The following is a 16,510-nucleotide window of genomic DNA, read 5'->3' on the forward strand; positions in this document are numbered from 1 at the left end:
TCAAGATCTTCATTAAAAATTATTCAAATGGGACTCAACCTTCAGAATGTTGGAATGAAGAGCTCCGTAAACCCACTCTTTAGCAACACAACAATAACTGGTGAAAATTATAGGCAAACAACAATTTAGTCTCTAGAAATTGTCCTGAGAAACTGCAACAAATACAGAAAAATTATTCAACACAAACTACTAAATTTCAGTAAGAACAGCAAGAGTTCCACAGCCTACTTCCCTGCCGCCCTCCAGGTGGGTATGATAGTACTCCAGGTAGGAGCAGCCAAGAACACAGGGCTCCTTCTCAACCTCAATCCCAGTCTAGAGCTATAGTGTATTTCTGAGAAAAGCAGGCCACCAGCATCTAACCCTCCCAGCTTTATGTTGCAGAAGCTCTAATCTAGTCAAGATTAGGTGAGAGGTCTGAGGCTGTCTTCCTCCAACCATCCCTTATTCTTAAGGCAAAGAAGAAAAAATAAACAATGAAAAGACCAATAACCCATTTTAAAATGGGCAAAGATTTTTTTTATTTTTAAATATATTTTTATTGATTTCAAAGAGGAAGGGAGAAAGAGAAAAAAACATCAATGATGAGAAAGAATCATTGATCAGCTGCCTTCTGCACACCCACGACTGGGGATCAAGCCTGCAACCCAAGCATGTGTCCTGACCACGGAATCAAACCGTGACCTCCTGGTTCATAGGTCAATGCTCAACCACTGAGCCACCCCTGTCAGGCACGAGATTTTAGACAATTCTCTAGAAACAGAATTTCTTCAAAGATGTCCAATCAACACATGAAAATGTGCCTACTATCATTACTTTTAGGGAAATGAAGATAAAAACCACAGAATATCACTTCACACCAACCAAATGGCTATAATAAAAAAGCATATAACAATTGTTGGAGAGGAGATAGAGAAATCGGAACCATCATATATGGTTGGTAGGAATATGAAATGTTGAGTTGCTGTGGAAAATAGTTTGGTAGTTCTGAAAAGGTTGAATATAGAGGTACCATATAACCCAGCCATTTCACTCTTAGATTTACACCTAAGAGAATTGAAAACCTATGTCCATGTAAGAACTTGTACACAAATGTCTACAGCAGCATTATTCAAAATAGTCAAAAAGTGAAAACACCCAAGTGTTGACTGATGAATGGATAAAGTATGATATGGACTGGAACAATGGAGTATTATTCAGCAGTACAAAGGAATGAACATTGAAAAGATTATGCTAAGTGAATGAAGACCACATATTGTGTTATATTCACAATAGGCAATCCCACAAAGACAGAAAGTAAACTCATGTTTGCCTATGGCTGGAATGGAGGGTGGAGTTGGGGAAGAACGGGGAGTGACTGCTAAAAATGCAAGGTGTCTTTTTGGAGTGATGAAAATGCTCTGAAATTGACTGGTGATGGTTGCATAACTGTGAGTATACTAAAAACCATTGAACTGTGTCCGTTAAATGTGTGAATTGTGTGGTATATGAATTATATCTCAATATAGATTTTATAAAGTATCCAAGATATTAAAAACAACAGATGGTTCAGAACTTGAGGTTCATGAATCCCCATTTACCAGTAGGTCAATATTTTACATGAGGCTTTTCCCCAAGGGTCACATTGAAATATAGGAAGTAATAAAATGTGGCACAGGTGTTACACAGCTATGTGATTTGCATGTGTTTACACACCTGCCAAGGCTCTCTTCTGTTTAGAAACAAATCAGATGTCATTCATGTAGTCCTATAGAGAATTTGCTTGCAATGCCCTATCTTTTTGGATGCACTCACTCACTCATAATATTAATCCAAGTCCACTGAGGCCAGTTGTTCCTCCTGCTTCTAGATAAGTCTAGTCTTTTATCAGTTCTGCGGGACACACTGAATGGGAGAAGGAGGTTACCTGACTCTCAGATTACACTAGATTGGCCCTGGAAGTAGGAGTCGTGGGGGAAAGGAAGAGCTGTAGCAGCCACTATGGTCCTCAGTACGCTGCCATGTCATTGCTGGGAAGCATGTCCTGTGATTATAATGATGTCAAGTACAAGGAAACTCTCACATAATTACACACTCCTCTTTTCATCTTTTATGTTTTGAGTCCCAGTAAACTGCCTGATCCTGTACCGAGAATTTTAAAATTGGACGATAATGCTTTGTCCAGAAATGGGAATATAAAATTAGTGATCATGTTTCACGAGGGTCGTGAGCAGCACATGAACTTGCTATGAGTACACTGAGCCAGACCACACCCTTTGTTTTAGGGATTCATGTACGTCTACCTGCATCAGAAACCACCAGATTTCCCATTCCCGCCGGCACAGGCTTATCTTCCCACGTCTATGTTTAGAAGCGCATACCATGCTGATGAAAATGGGTTCTGTGTGGTTTCTTTACCATCAACTGCTTTGTAAATGCCCAACTGTTGTCTATAAATTAAATACATGTAGAAAGAAACTTGATCATAGTTGTTATTTATTAATATTGCTTTGATCAGGATTAATAATTCATGTAGTCAGCAGATATTTATTGTGCATCTACCCAGTACCAGGACAATTCTAGGCCCTGCATGAATAAACAAAACAAGCAAAAGTTCCTGTCCTTAAGGGAGCTTACATTTTCCAGGGGATGTCAGACATTTATGTAATAAAATATAATAATAACAAGTGAGGCACGTAGCACATGAGAAGGAGATAAGGCTCTGGAGACAAATTAAGCAGGAAAGGAGGTACAATGTTAAACTGTGGCATCAGGCTAGCAAGTAAAATTTCGTCATTAAATAATACAAAGCCCAACTGGTTGGCTCAATTGGTTGAACATCATCCCATGCACCTAGAGGTGGCAGGTTCAATTCCAGGTCAGGGACACATGCCCGGGTTGTGGGCTCAATCCCCAGTAGGGGGCGTACAGGAGGCAGCTGATGAATGTTTCTCTCTCATTGATGTTTCTAGCTCTCTCTCCCTCTCCCTTCCTCTCTCTGAAATCAGTAAAAACATGTTTTTAAAAATAATGTAAAGATCATTACAAACCTGGCCACTGTGACTCTGGGACAGGCCATAAGGATTACCAACTCCAAGTTAACTTACCCCTTAGGAGCTTTGGCTTGCCCTTCCCTTCAGTGTGTGTGTTTTTGTTGTTGTTGTTGTTTTGTTTGTTTTTTGCTGCCTTGGTTTTACTGCTATTTCACTAAAGAAAATATTACATTAACCACAACACATTCCAAGCTGACACGAGGAAGACATAAATGTAATACCTGCTCTACAACTAAGAACTACAACCTAAATAAAACACCACCTTATGATAACAGAATTTCTCATGAAGGAAACCATTAGCTTAAGCTTTCAGTCTCCTGTTGGCCTTTCTCTTCCCCTCTGCCCTGGAGTCTTGCAGTCTGCCAGAGGACTGTGTGGTAAATAATTAAGAGCCACTTTCCCAAAATTAATACCATTTGAAAAGTGAAAAGGTAGGGAAGAGGTTGAGGGGAAGAAAAACTCCCAAGCCATCCTGGAGAGGTGAAGAGAGAATAAATCTTTCCTAACTGCAGAGTAGAACATGGAATCCCACAGGGGAGCTGGAAAAAGGATGGGCAAAAGCAATCAGAGTTTCCATTCTCCCAGAATGTCCTAGAATCTCTAGTCAAAGCACCTGTTTTAAAGGATACTATAGAGGCCCTTGCTGGTTTGGCTCAGTGGAGAGTGTCAGCCCTGGGACTAAAGGGTCCCGGGTTTGATTTCCATTAAGGGCACGTACCTCAATTGTAGGCTTGATCCGTGTGGGAGGGAACCAATAGATATGTCTTTCTCACATTGATGTTTCTTTCTCTCTATGTCTCTCCCCCTCCACTTTCTCTAAAAATCAATGAAAAACTATTCTCCGATGAGGATTGACAAAAAAAAAATTTTTTTTAAAGATACTTGAGGATACAGTGTTCTAGTAGAATATATTGGGTGTGGTAGCTTTCCCAGAATAGAGCTTTTAGAAAATGGCTTAAAAGGGAGCACTGACTTGATTTTTTAAGTCAAAAGGGAACATTTATTTCAGGCTTAGTCAAGAAGCATTTGAGAATGTCTAGAGTCATTAAAAATAAGTTAGAAGACTCCCTGGAATAGTGGAGTTATAGAGCATTAGAATTTTCATTTATTCAACACATTTTAATTGAGCAGTCACTATGTGCCAGGTCCTGGGGGAACGACACAGAGGAGGACCTTGTCTCAAAGATCTTTCTTTCTAGAGGTTAAGGCATTTGCCTTTGGCTGCAAAATAGATGAAGCACACAGTGTTGAGGACAGAACTCTTGGACCTGCGTGCCTTGACACCCACTTCCAGACTGGGCTAGAGCCTCCTTCTGTGCCCCTGCACTGCACTTCCCAGGCACGATGAGTACTTAGCACAGTGTATGCAGATGCTTGCATAAGTGTCCCTCCTCCTCTCTGGAAAGCAGCCTAAGAAAAGTGACCATGTCAGTCTTATTCACGGTTTATATTCCTAGTTCATGCTTGTTGACTATTTTATTGGATGGATGGATGGATGGATGGATGGATGGATGGATGGGTGATTTGCCAGGTTATGATCAGAGCTCTTTGCATAGAGAGGCAGTCTGACAGAGTAGTTAAGAGCGTGTGCTCTACATTAGCTGTGAGACTTTGGGTCAGTTTTTCAATTTCTCAATGCCTCAGTTTCCTCATGTATAAAACGAGTATAGAAATAGTGCCTTCATTACAGTGTTGTTAAGGGAACTGCATCAGGTAATACATATGAAGTGGTTAGCAAAGCTCTGAGAGTTACTCAACAAATATCTGCTATTATTACCAATGTGGAATGACAGTCTCCTGGGTGGCAGTTTGCTATTCACATATTGCATCCCTGCCGTTTCAGCTCTATTATAAGATCAAAGGATGTCAATGAGGAAGCTAAAGTTATCACTTTGAGTTCAAGATCTCGGAAAAGATTAAAAAGAAAATTTGGAAATGACTATAAGTAGGATATTGAGCAATAAAATTTTAAAAAGTTCAAGGGGCATGTCTAGAGCAACATTTCTCAGGCAATACAATGGCTCTCCAGCTCTCACCACACCCTCCACAAATATCAGAGTACCAGTTCATCTCTGCTCTGGAACACACTTGGTATGCCTCATAGAATGTCATGCCCAATAAGCATCAGGGAAAGTTCACTGATGCAGAAGAAAGGAAGAAAAGGGGGGGGGGGGGAGTTCATTTGAAGTAGAATCTTATCTAAACCTACAAGTGTTATATTATCTTTGTTTCTTTTGAAAATCTCTCTTTTTGTGTAAGACCTTGAGTAGAGTTATCATACTGCTTCCTCATATGCAGTTACGTATTATCTTATAAATGCTTCCTTCTACTTCTATCAGAGGAAATTCATTTGGCCTCTTCCCCAACCATGAGGGAAGTATCATTTTTTTGTATCTTTTAGTCATCCATTATAAAGTAATTTTTAAGTAAATCAGCTTATTGTCATCTCACTGATAGAAAAAAATAGGCATAGAAAGAATATGTAACTGACCCTAATACTTTACTTACTAACTCTTTTTATTCCTTGAGGCCATGGATATTTTATCTACTCCACAGGGACAGCTTGGTCCTTACATCCTATATAATAAAAGCCTAATATGCAAATCAACCAAACAGCGGAACAACCAGTTGCTATGATGCACACTGACCACCAGGGGGCAGACGCTGATGGTCAGTGTGCTCCCACAAGGGGAGCATCGCTCAATCAGAAGCTGGCTCACAGCTGGCAAGCGCAGCAGCAGTGGTGGGATCCTCTCCCACCTCTGCAGCATCACTAAGGAGCAGCGAGCAGGTGGGCAGTAAGGAATGAGGGGTCCCAGATTGTGAGTAGGCACAGGCTGGGCTGAGGGACCCCCGCACCCCCAGTGCACGAATTTCATGCACCAGATCTCTAGTTTTTAATAAGATGTTTCATTGCTTAAAACTTTAAACAAAGGAAAAATTAAATCGTGTCGGCCTAGTTCTAGTTTGATGGGCAGGAAAATCAGTTTATAATATAGGACAAAATGTTATTCTACTGGTTTCCTCCATTTAGCAGGAAACAAACACTGATGTGAACATGAACAGGTGATATGGTACCCCATGACCTTTGGGATGAATTCTTTCTTCCAGACCAAAGGGAGTCACCATATTACCCTCTTACATCAAACTCTCTGAAGGTTCAATAGAGTCACCTGAAAGGAATCTCTTAGAGGAGAGGAAATAAAATGCAGGTAGTGAGAAACAGAGTGAAGAAATAAAATGAAGTCTCTATGGTCAAGCTGCTGAATTGTTAAAATCAAGTAGGCTGAGCCTTGAAAAATGATTCTATTCTTGTTTTCCCTATCCGGGAACTTAAACCTTTGAACCTTCCAGTTGTGCCTGGAATATACATGTATAAATCCTATAAGATAACCTTCTAACAGCCCTTAAGGATTTAGGGGGGAAAAATGTTGAGTTGACCAGACCACCTGGCATCTATCATACAGAGCAGGGGTCCTCAAACTTTTTAAACAGGGGGCCAGTTCACTGTCCCTCAGGCCGTTGGAGGGCTGGACTATAGTTTTAAAAAAAACAACTATGAACAAATTCCTATGCACACAGCGGCGGCAAAAACACCCAGCGGGCCAGGTAAATGTTTTTGGCGGGCCGCATGTGGCCCGCAGGCCGTAGTTTGAGGACCCCTGATACAGAGTGACACACAACCGGACACATGGCATTTGGCTGATAACTGTCCTGGATCAATACCGGGCCAATAATGCAAGACTGATTATTCTCAAAGATGTGACTTTTATAATAAGAACTCTTAACTTTTCTTTTTCTTCAGAACAGTTCTAGGTTTTAACTAGCTGTGTTTCCAGTTAGCAAACTCTAAGGCCCTTGAATAAATCTTTTATCATTTTTTCTATTAAAGCTTCCTGATTCATTTATGCTTGATTGATATTAGAAAAATAAGAGGAACACAATAATAATTGTGATAAAAGCAACCCTCAGAAGACGTTGTCCATTATCTGTATAAACAGTTTCCCTAATGGAATTCTCACTACTTCAACCAAGCAACCTCTTCCCCTTGAGGTAGCTCATATTGATTAAAGGTTTTCTCAAGAATCATCTCTGAAAACAATAAAACTATTCCAAGCCTCCCTTCCATGACAGCTATAATACCACTTAAAATGTCTTAGATCTGTTAAGACCTCCATGACATGCTCTTCCCCCTAACCTTTTCTCAACATTTCCTGTTGGAAATCTTCCAGACACTCTCCATCTAGCTTCCTAGGGTGTCTGAAGTGATGGTTTTTAACAGCTGGAAGAAGGATGCTCAGCAAAGCCAAGAGCGGTAGCCCCCTTTTCTCAGCCATGGCACAGTACTTCTATAAACACATACATAAGAATATTGGTACTACGGTCTGAATATGTACCCCTAAAATTCATGTTGAATTCTAACTCCCAAAGGTGATGGGAAGTGCTTAGGTCATGAGGAGGGAGCCTTCATAAATAGGATTAGTGTTCTTATAAAAGACGCTCCAAAGCCCAGTGGGTGTGACGTAGATGGTTAAGAGTCTTCCCATGCACCAAGAGGTCACCGATTTGATTCCCAGTGAGGGCACATGACTGGGTTGTAGGTTCAATCTTCAGTAAGGGGCATGCAGGAGGCAGCAGTGGATGTTTCTCTCTCTCTCCCTTCCTCTCTCTGAAATCAATAAAAAATACCTTTAAAAAAAGAGAGAGGGGCTCCAGAGACATCCCTTACCCCATCCACCATGTGAGGACGCAGCAAGAAGGTGCTGGCTATGAACCAGGAAGAGGCCTTCACCAGAATGCAACCAGGCCAGCAACTTGATCTAGTCTCCAGAAATGTGAAACATTTCTGTTGTTTATAAGCTACCTAATCTGTAGAATTTTGCTGTAACAACCCCAGATGGACTAAGACAATTGGATCACTTATTTATTTGCCAACCATATCACAACACTATTGGCTCATAATGAGCTTGAAGTCAAGTAAAATTTCTTAGTCTTTTTTACTTAAACTGGCTCACAGGCCACATTTTCCCCCCATATTACCCTTGGGCAATTGACTTTGTGAACTAAAGAACAAGACTTTATATTTCCCCCAAAGTTTTACCCTCAGTCATTCTCTTATCTGCTCAGTCTTTTAATTCCACCCCATAACTTGGGTTCATCTGCAAATCTGACCATCCATACTTCCTATGACTTAATTCAGGTGGACACTAATGCTACAATGGTCAGAACAAAATACATAGCCCTGGGGCTCACCACTAAAGACCCACTCACCATCTTTATAAAACAATTCTTAAAATTATTTCATTTAATTCTTAACAACGCTCCTTTGAATAAGATGCTGTCATCATTCTATATGTGAGGACAGAGATTCAGAAAAGACTACCTGAATTGCCTGATGTGATACAGCTAATAAACAACAAATAAGAAACAAGCCTTGTCTGGCTGGAGTGGCTCAATTGGTTGAGCATCGTCCTGTGCACAGACCTGGGTTTTGGGTTCAATCCCCGGCCGGGGCATATATGGAAGGCAAGGGATTGATGTTCATGTGTTTCTCTCTCTCTCACTCTCTTTCTCTCTCTCTCTCTCTCTCTCTCTCTCTCTCTCTCTCTCTCTCTCTCTCTCTCTCTCTCTCTCTCTCTCTCTCTCTCTCTCTCTCTCTCTCTCTCTCTCTCTCTCTCTCTCTCTCTCTCTCTCTCTCTCTCTCTCCATTCCTTTCTCTAAACATGTCCTCAGGTGAGACTAAAAGAAAAAAAGAAAAAGAAACAAGCTTTAGGGTTTCTGTTTCCAGTGTTTTTTTCAAAGACAGATTTTTAAATACAGTGATTAAATAAATATGCAATCTGTTTCCTTCCTCCCCACCCAAGGGTATCAACAGAGACTAATTAAAATCAAGAAACCTTTTCCAGAAACCCAGTAGGTAAAACAGACTAAAAGCAAGCTGCTTTGATAGAAGCAAGGTGGGGGACACTTAGCCTCATCTCTCTGTCCCACCTGGGACATCCCCTCAACCTTGCCCTAGCTCAGTGATGGCGAACCTTTTGATCTCGGCATGTCAGCATTTTGAAAAACCCTAACTTAACTCGTGTGCTGTGTCACATATAGAATATTTTTGATATTTGCAACCATAGTAAAAGACTTACATTTTTGATATTTATTTTATATATTTAAATGCCATTTAACAAAGAAAAATCAACCAAAAGATGAGTTCACGTGTCACTTCTGACACGTGTGTCATAGGTTCGCCATTACTGCCCTAGATGGTAATGTGACACCTTACAGTCCTTAGAGTACATTGGGAAGTCACTAGCCAGGTGCATGTCCTCAAACTGTAACCTTTTCTAAAAGTAATTTTTAAAATAAGACTAGGTTGTCATCCCTTATTTTTATAATACATTCTAAAATTTTGTGGGAGAACACCCATCTAAGAGGTTTAATAATCTTTTACAAGGAACACAAATGTTTTAAAATTTGAAGACATCTTTGGGTTTATTCAAATGTTTATTTTAACAGATGAAGAAACAACAGTCCAGAGAGGAGAAGTAACCCAGAATTATTCCGTGGAGGAGCAAGAACAAGAACCCAAGCCTGGACCCTCCTAGGCAGGTAAATTCTTCTAATCATACCATGGAGTCTCGCTTTTAGAAACCTGATCCTTTTGATTATAAAACAACATCTTTAACAAGACGAAGTTTCTGGTTCCCACTTAAGTAGCTAACAAAGACATATTATATACTCAACGTTATAATGGCATTTAAGCTGACACAAAGGGGTAAAGTGTGGCAACTAGTTTTAGTAGTGAGACCTTGAAACATTGGCTCTTAGTTAACAGGCATTACACAGGTTCCTTTGAAGTATATGCAGAAAACTTCATGCAAAATTTGCAAATACTCCAAGGAGTTCATACATGTTCCCCATGCTACCCCCCAACTTTTGGCCTCCAGGTTAAGAACCTCTGGCCAATTCCAGTACAAGTGCCAGTGTCGGGCTTGCATAGCACCAGCTACTATCTTATTTCTGGGTCTGTTGGTTAGAGGCTGCTTCTGTGTCGACAACCTTCATCTTTTATTTAAATGGAGCAGCATCTTATTCTGGAGGAACTTTGATGAAGAGAGGAGTAATGTTTTAATAAGTTATTAGTTAACCAGATGGGGCAACTTAATAGAGAAATACAAGATGAAAACATTTTCTTTCAAAAATGTTAACAATAAAAGTGGGGATGGTCAGTGTTCATAATAGGAATTTATTTTCTTTCTGTTTCTTTTTATTTAAAAAAAAGAAAAGGAAATGGAATTTTTAAAAAACCTAGATTACCACTAGCTGCCTACTCACTTTTATTAAAGCAATAGCCAATGGGGGAAAAAAGAGTTGGGAGTGTGGAAAAAAAAGAAATAGATGCATCTTCTGAATTGTTTCTTAATCCTTCCCTTTTGCTAGAAAAGATTTATGGTTCACAACAATTTCTTCATTTAAAATAGTTTTTTCAGCAAGCATAGCTCAGTCGTTGAGCATCAACCTATGAACCAGGATGTCATGGTTCAATTCCTGGTCAGGGCACATGCCCAAGTTGGGGGCTCAATCCCCAGTTTGGGGCATGCACGAGGCAGCCGATCAATGATTCTCTCGCATAATTGATGTTTCTATCTCTCCACCTCCCTTCCTCTCTGAAATCAATAAAAATAAAATAACCAGAAAAAATAGTCTGGACAGCTCTGATATTACTTTAAAGTTATTGATAATAAGGCTTGATTTTACTAATTCAAAAAGTATCTGATGGACACGCAGCATTTGGACAGCACTGCTACGGGAGGCAGTATGGTGTGATGAACCATTTTGGAGTGAGAGAGTCCAGGACTGTATTCCAGTATTACCTCCTCCTTAGCTTTGACAATAAATGAGGTACAAAAACTTAATGAGCCCCAGTTTCCTAATCTTTGAAATGAGGTCATATATATTTTATCTCCTTTATGACATTATGAATAAACATTTTGAAGAGTAACCTCTCTTAAAAAGACTTGTAATTTAATAACTAATAAAGTTCCTATGTTGTGCCTTAGAAATGATCTCATTCTCCTTTATTCTTTGCCTGGTATTCATAGCCTTAGCAATAGTGCATTAGCATAATGTGTAGTAATCATAACAGTTAACATTCATTTAGCCCTTCCTATGTATTATCCTAAATACTTTACACTTTTTAATCTTCCTAGAAATCATATGAAGTTCTATTATCATTCCTATTTTCCAGTCAAGGAAATAGAGTCCAAGCTGTGGAGTAGCTTAGCCAGGGTCAAACCCAGACAGAATCCAGAGCCAGAGCTTGTTAACGACTCTCCAACTTGCCTTTTGCCAGGATTCTCACCCAGCTTCTTGTGTGTTCATCATGGGGCGCATTAACTAAAGGGGTTCAAATATATGGTGACAGGTGGAAACTGAACTTTTGCCTCTGAACATGCAATAGAGTATACAGATATCAAATTATAATGTTGTTTTCCTGAATTTATATAATGTTATTAACCAATGTTACCTCAATATGTATAGTTAATTTTAAAAATGGGAATCATGCCCTGGCTGGTTTGGCTCAGTGGATAGAGCGTCAGCCTGCGGACTGAAGGGTCCCAGGTTCGATTCTGGTCAGGGGCACATGACTGGGTTGTGGGCTCAATCCCCAGTGGGGGACTTGCAGGAGGCAGCCAATCCATGATTCTTTGTCATCATGGATGTTTCTATCTCCCACTTCCTTCCTCTCTGATATCAATAAAAATATATTTTTAAAAAATAAAAATGGGAATCATTTAAGTTAAGCACCTTGCCAGTGCCTGCCACAGTGGTACTTAATAAATGCTGTTTCTGTTCCTGAAGACTTCTACATGATAAGATTAATGTATCTTAATCCAAATATCATTTTAAAATATATTTTTATTGATTTCAGAGAGGGAGAGAGAGACATAAACATCAATTATGAGAGAGAATCATTGATTGGCTGCCTCCTGCACACCCTTTACTGAGGATAGAGCCCTCAGCCCAGGCATTTGCCCTGACGGGGAATTGAACCATGACCTTCTGATTCATAAGTCTAAGCTCAGCCACTGAGCTATACTGGCTGGGCTTAATCCAAATATCTTTATGTCTTAGGATATTCCCTCTGGTATTTTTGACAAACAAACCTACACTCATTCAAAGAGGGAAAAGAACATTTCGTCTCACCCAGTTTAGGCCTATAGTTTTATCGGTTACAAAATTTTTTTGGTTGAAAATATTTCTCCTAATATGCCCAGTTGTTGTGAGCCTTCTCTACGTTAACTTGAGAATGAACAGTTTTTTAGGAAACAAACCATTGTTACCCATTTAAAAGAACAAGTTGGAGTTCAGCACTTCTCCCCTTTTCACTCAAGCGTAGCCATCGCCATTCACTTAGAAGGCAAAAGAGAAGGAAACCAACAGTAAATACTGTGCCATCACTGTTCTTCTCAGGAGAATGAAAAATCCACTTCGCTAAATTGTCACCAAACTTTTTTTCTTTTAGTACAGTTTATCATTTAAGTAGCTCACTCCTAAGTACAAGATCACAAAGTGTAATTAGAGTACATAATTGCCTAAAAGCAAGTTTTGACATAACTCTATAAACTCCTGCCTTTCCCTTCTCTCCTCCTACCGCCCCCCACCCCGCCCCCCATCACTTCAGTAACTAGCTGACCTGGAATGCTAACCAGCCCAGTGGGGAAATGCCCCTGGATCTGGGGGTTTTCAGAGAGAACATGGCAACAATGCAGACTCCTAGAGAAAGCCTAGCTCTCTACTCATTCTCCTAAACACAGTAATAACTGAGATACAGAAGTAGGTCGGCTGAGGGCTGTGAACAAGTACAGGCTACATTGCTATTGTCACAAAAATCACTCCCATGAAAGATCAGTGTTGCTAGTCACCAAAATAGAACAACACTGAACTCGTCACTAGCAGTTTCCAGATTGTGGAATAAGAAATAAAGAATATGCCAGAAGAGCCCTAGCCAGTTTAGTTCAGTGGATAGATTGTCGGCCCATGGGCTGAAGGGTCTCACGTTCAACTCCGGTCAAGTGCACATATTCAGTTGCAGGCTCCATCCCAGCTCTGGTGTGGGCACATGCAAGAGGCAACCAATGGATGTGTCTTTCTCACATCAATGTTTCTCTCTGTGTGTCTCTCCCCCTCCCTTCCACTCTCTCAAAAAATATTATTTTTAAAAAAAAAGAATATGCCAGAAGAATGAGGAGGAAAAGGAAAATGAACAACAGGAAAACAAAAGGTTTTAGGAGTAAATATATTCAATGTTACTAAAAACAATTACAAAGAAAACAGAAAATTAGTATAAGTAAATTCTATTGGAAGGGTTTTGGTTGATCAACTACCTTTGCAACCAGATTTCCTTTGATAGAACTCTGGGAACAGGGCTCAGTGAGTATGCTTTTGACAAGTCGGTACTGCAGTAAGCTCCCGTCCTGGCCCTCAGTTTGTTCTTTGAACAAAAGTCTGTTTCCGAAGACCATCAAATATAACTGATAGATAGAGATGACATAAAAGCTTAATCTTTCATGGTCTACTACGAAAGATTAGACTATTTCGTAGGTTTTAGCTCCTACGAAAACCAAGTCCTTAGAACCACATGGTAAGCAAGTAGTTCCTTTCCCAAATCCTGGGTTTGATGGCCAAGAGCTGGTAATGAACGAGAAAGACAGAACTGCTATGATATGCATGGAACACAGTTCTCAGGAAAGGGGTTTGTCATGACAGAAAAGTAGTTTCGGCCGAATGATTTAGCCACTTTTCCCATTCAAGTGCAGTAAGTATTGGGGTCTTATGAGCCCCTTATTTCACATTCTTAAAAAAAAAATAGATGGGCACATTATAGAATTTATCATTTCCACAAGTACTCTAGGAGATTAAGCTACTAGAAGTTCACTGATGCCAGGAAGAAAACTAAACATGTCAACCCTCTTTTCAGAAGGTGTTTTGGTACTTTGGCCGCTGCCAATTTTCACAAAAAGAAGGGAACCCCAACTGGGAACTCACAATTATTATTTGGAGATCTTTGGGGTTGTTTACTCAGTTTTGGATGGTACATCTATAAAATTTTGCCAGACCAGTAATACACCATTACAAATTAAGAATCTCAATGAATTTTTAAAAATATTATTCAGACTATTTCTAAGTATATTTTTCAATTTTAGTCCTTCATCATTTTTAGAGTTATTCATTGATATTTAATTTTTTAATTCTGGTAAAATACATATAAAATAACAGTTTATTATTCTTACCCGTTTTGAAATGTGCAGTTCAGGAGTGTTAAGCATATTCACATTGTTGTGCAACCACAATGTTCTCATCTTGCAAAACTGAAACTCCATTCCCATTAAACAGCAACTCCCAATCCTGTTTCCTCCAGCCTCTGGTAAGCGCCGTGTCCCACTTCATCTAGAGTTCGACTATTCTAGATGTGTCATGTAGGTGAAACAGACATTATTTATCTGCTTTGCGACTGACTGACTTCACTTAGCACCATGTCCTCAAGGTTCTTCCATGTCGTAACATGAGTCAGGATTTCCTTACTTTTTAAGGATGAATACTATTTCATTGTATGCATCTACCCCCCTTTGTTCATCCACCCATCTGCTGGTGGGTGCTTGGATTGCTTCCACTTTCTGGCTACTGTGAATAATGCTGCTTTAACATGTGTGTACATTTAGTGACTTCATTACTTTAAGGCCATGGTGGGTGCTGCAGCTCGGTTTACTTTTCCCTTCTAAAAACAGCGTGGTAGTCCTTGGGAAAATACCTTCAGAAGGAAAAAGCCACCCAGAGCTATGCTCTTTCCTCTTTCCTTATTGGATAACAGGGTTTCTTTTTCTTTTTTTCAACAGGTATAAAGAGATTCATTCTAAGAAATGACATTATAGTTAAATACTTGGCCCAGAAGCCCTACTTTCCCCTCCAATATTGGCAGAAATAAACAGGGGTAACTGCCCTGTCTTTATATGAGTAAATGAAAGGTCTCTAGGAACAGGACAAGACATATCAGTCCCCCATTACAAATTTCTCTTCCTAGTCATAACATCTACTCAACATTAAGGTACTCCATCTTCTTTTTGATAGCCACACAACACTGAGATTGATCTAATCTGAATTTAATAGTTATTAAATTACTATGAAATATCTGTTAAAGTCAAATTCTAAAATTGCTTCCCAGACAACAGAAGTCCTTTATTCATAAATACCTCTGGAGTCCGAAAACAATAAAAGCAAAAATAATAAGTATAGCTTTGAATACACAATTACTCAACACATACCATGTTGCTCAATGGCCTCAAATGATAGTTGGACTAGAAATACATGTTTCCTATTGTTCTGCTTTTGTTAGTGTTAATAAAAATGAGAGGCAGTAAGGGGTTCAGATAGCCACAAAAACACTCTGCTCTTGTATATAACTCAAACCAAAACTGTACCAACAACAACTTGGATAAATTGTTGGTGAGACTTTTTCTTTTTTAGTACATTATTTCGTAACTCACTTCCATGTAAAAGATTATAAAACTTAGGAATAACTTAGTTGCCTAAAAGCAATAATATGCTTTGACTTACAATTGATTGGGGTTTTTTTCCTCTCTGAGGAGTCTATAGAATTGTCTAAAAATTTCATGAATGGCTAAAGAAAGTTCCTTAACTGCCCTATGGCTGTTTGATTTTCTTCTCTGGCTTTGCTTCATTATAACTCTTAATGGTTTTCTTAGCTTACTCTAAGATGTGAGCTCTGAATCCATCACTTCTGGTCTGACTTCTCATATTCAACCTGGTATCAGCATGAGGAATTGCTTACCTAAGGATGGCTGGAGAGTACTCTACGATGGAAAGAAAATTCCCAGGAAAATGTTAAGCAAGGATGGAACGTTCTACGGGGCACAGAAAATACTGTAGTCACCCAAAGAAAACTGAGAGCAGGATATCCAGACTGTGAAACCAATAAGCTAACATTGGGCCTGACTCTTACATGGATCTGAGGTTTTTCCATTAACCACAGGAACTGAGTCACCCTAAGAGAGCAGCTTGTGATTAGTCCCCCAGGGCAGGAGCCACCACGTAAGACTGTGCAGTACACAGCCCACTCGGCGGCGTATGGTGGCCCTGACCAAAACACACTTGAAATTTTGTCCAGAGATTGCAGTGCCTTTTAAGTAGTGGTTTGTGGTAATGCATTGGCTTTTCTGTTTGTTTTTTTACTGTCCAAGCACTTCAATTAGCAAGCATAATAAAGGGCCAAGGTTTTTATTCCTATAAAATATACAAAGCACTTCATTTTTAAAGTAACCATTATGGAATATGCCACAAGGACTTTTTACTTTATAATTTAGTAAAGTGTTGCAAATAGTTTAAAATTGTACCAATTCACAAGGAACAACAATAAACACTACTATCACTATTACTATTACTTCTGAAGAATGCAAAGCCTTTCC

The 16,510-nt window shown here is 39.5% G+C and overlaps 1 protein-coding gene across 1 annotated transcript in view; it reads left to right on the forward strand.

Annotated features, from left to right (window-relative positions):
• The window catches only part of SPTSSB (serine palmitoyltransferase small subunit B), a 26,572-nt gene that overhangs the window by 2,082 nt on the left and 7,980 nt on the right, over positions 1-16,510 (forward strand). Inside the window, exon 2 of the mRNA XM_006753807.2 lies at positions 9,543-9,635. The gene's annotated coding sequence lies outside the window, so the exon portion shown is untranslated. The remainder of the gene's footprint in view (positions 1-9,542; positions 9,636-16,510) is intronic.

Source organism: Myotis davidii, unplaced genomic scaffold (genome assembly GCF_000327345.1).
Source record: "Myotis davidii unplaced genomic scaffold, ASM32734v1 scaffold570, whole genome shotgun sequence".
Classification (NCBI taxonomy): domain Eukaryota; kingdom Metazoa; phylum Chordata; class Mammalia; order Chiroptera; family Vespertilionidae; genus Myotis; species Myotis davidii.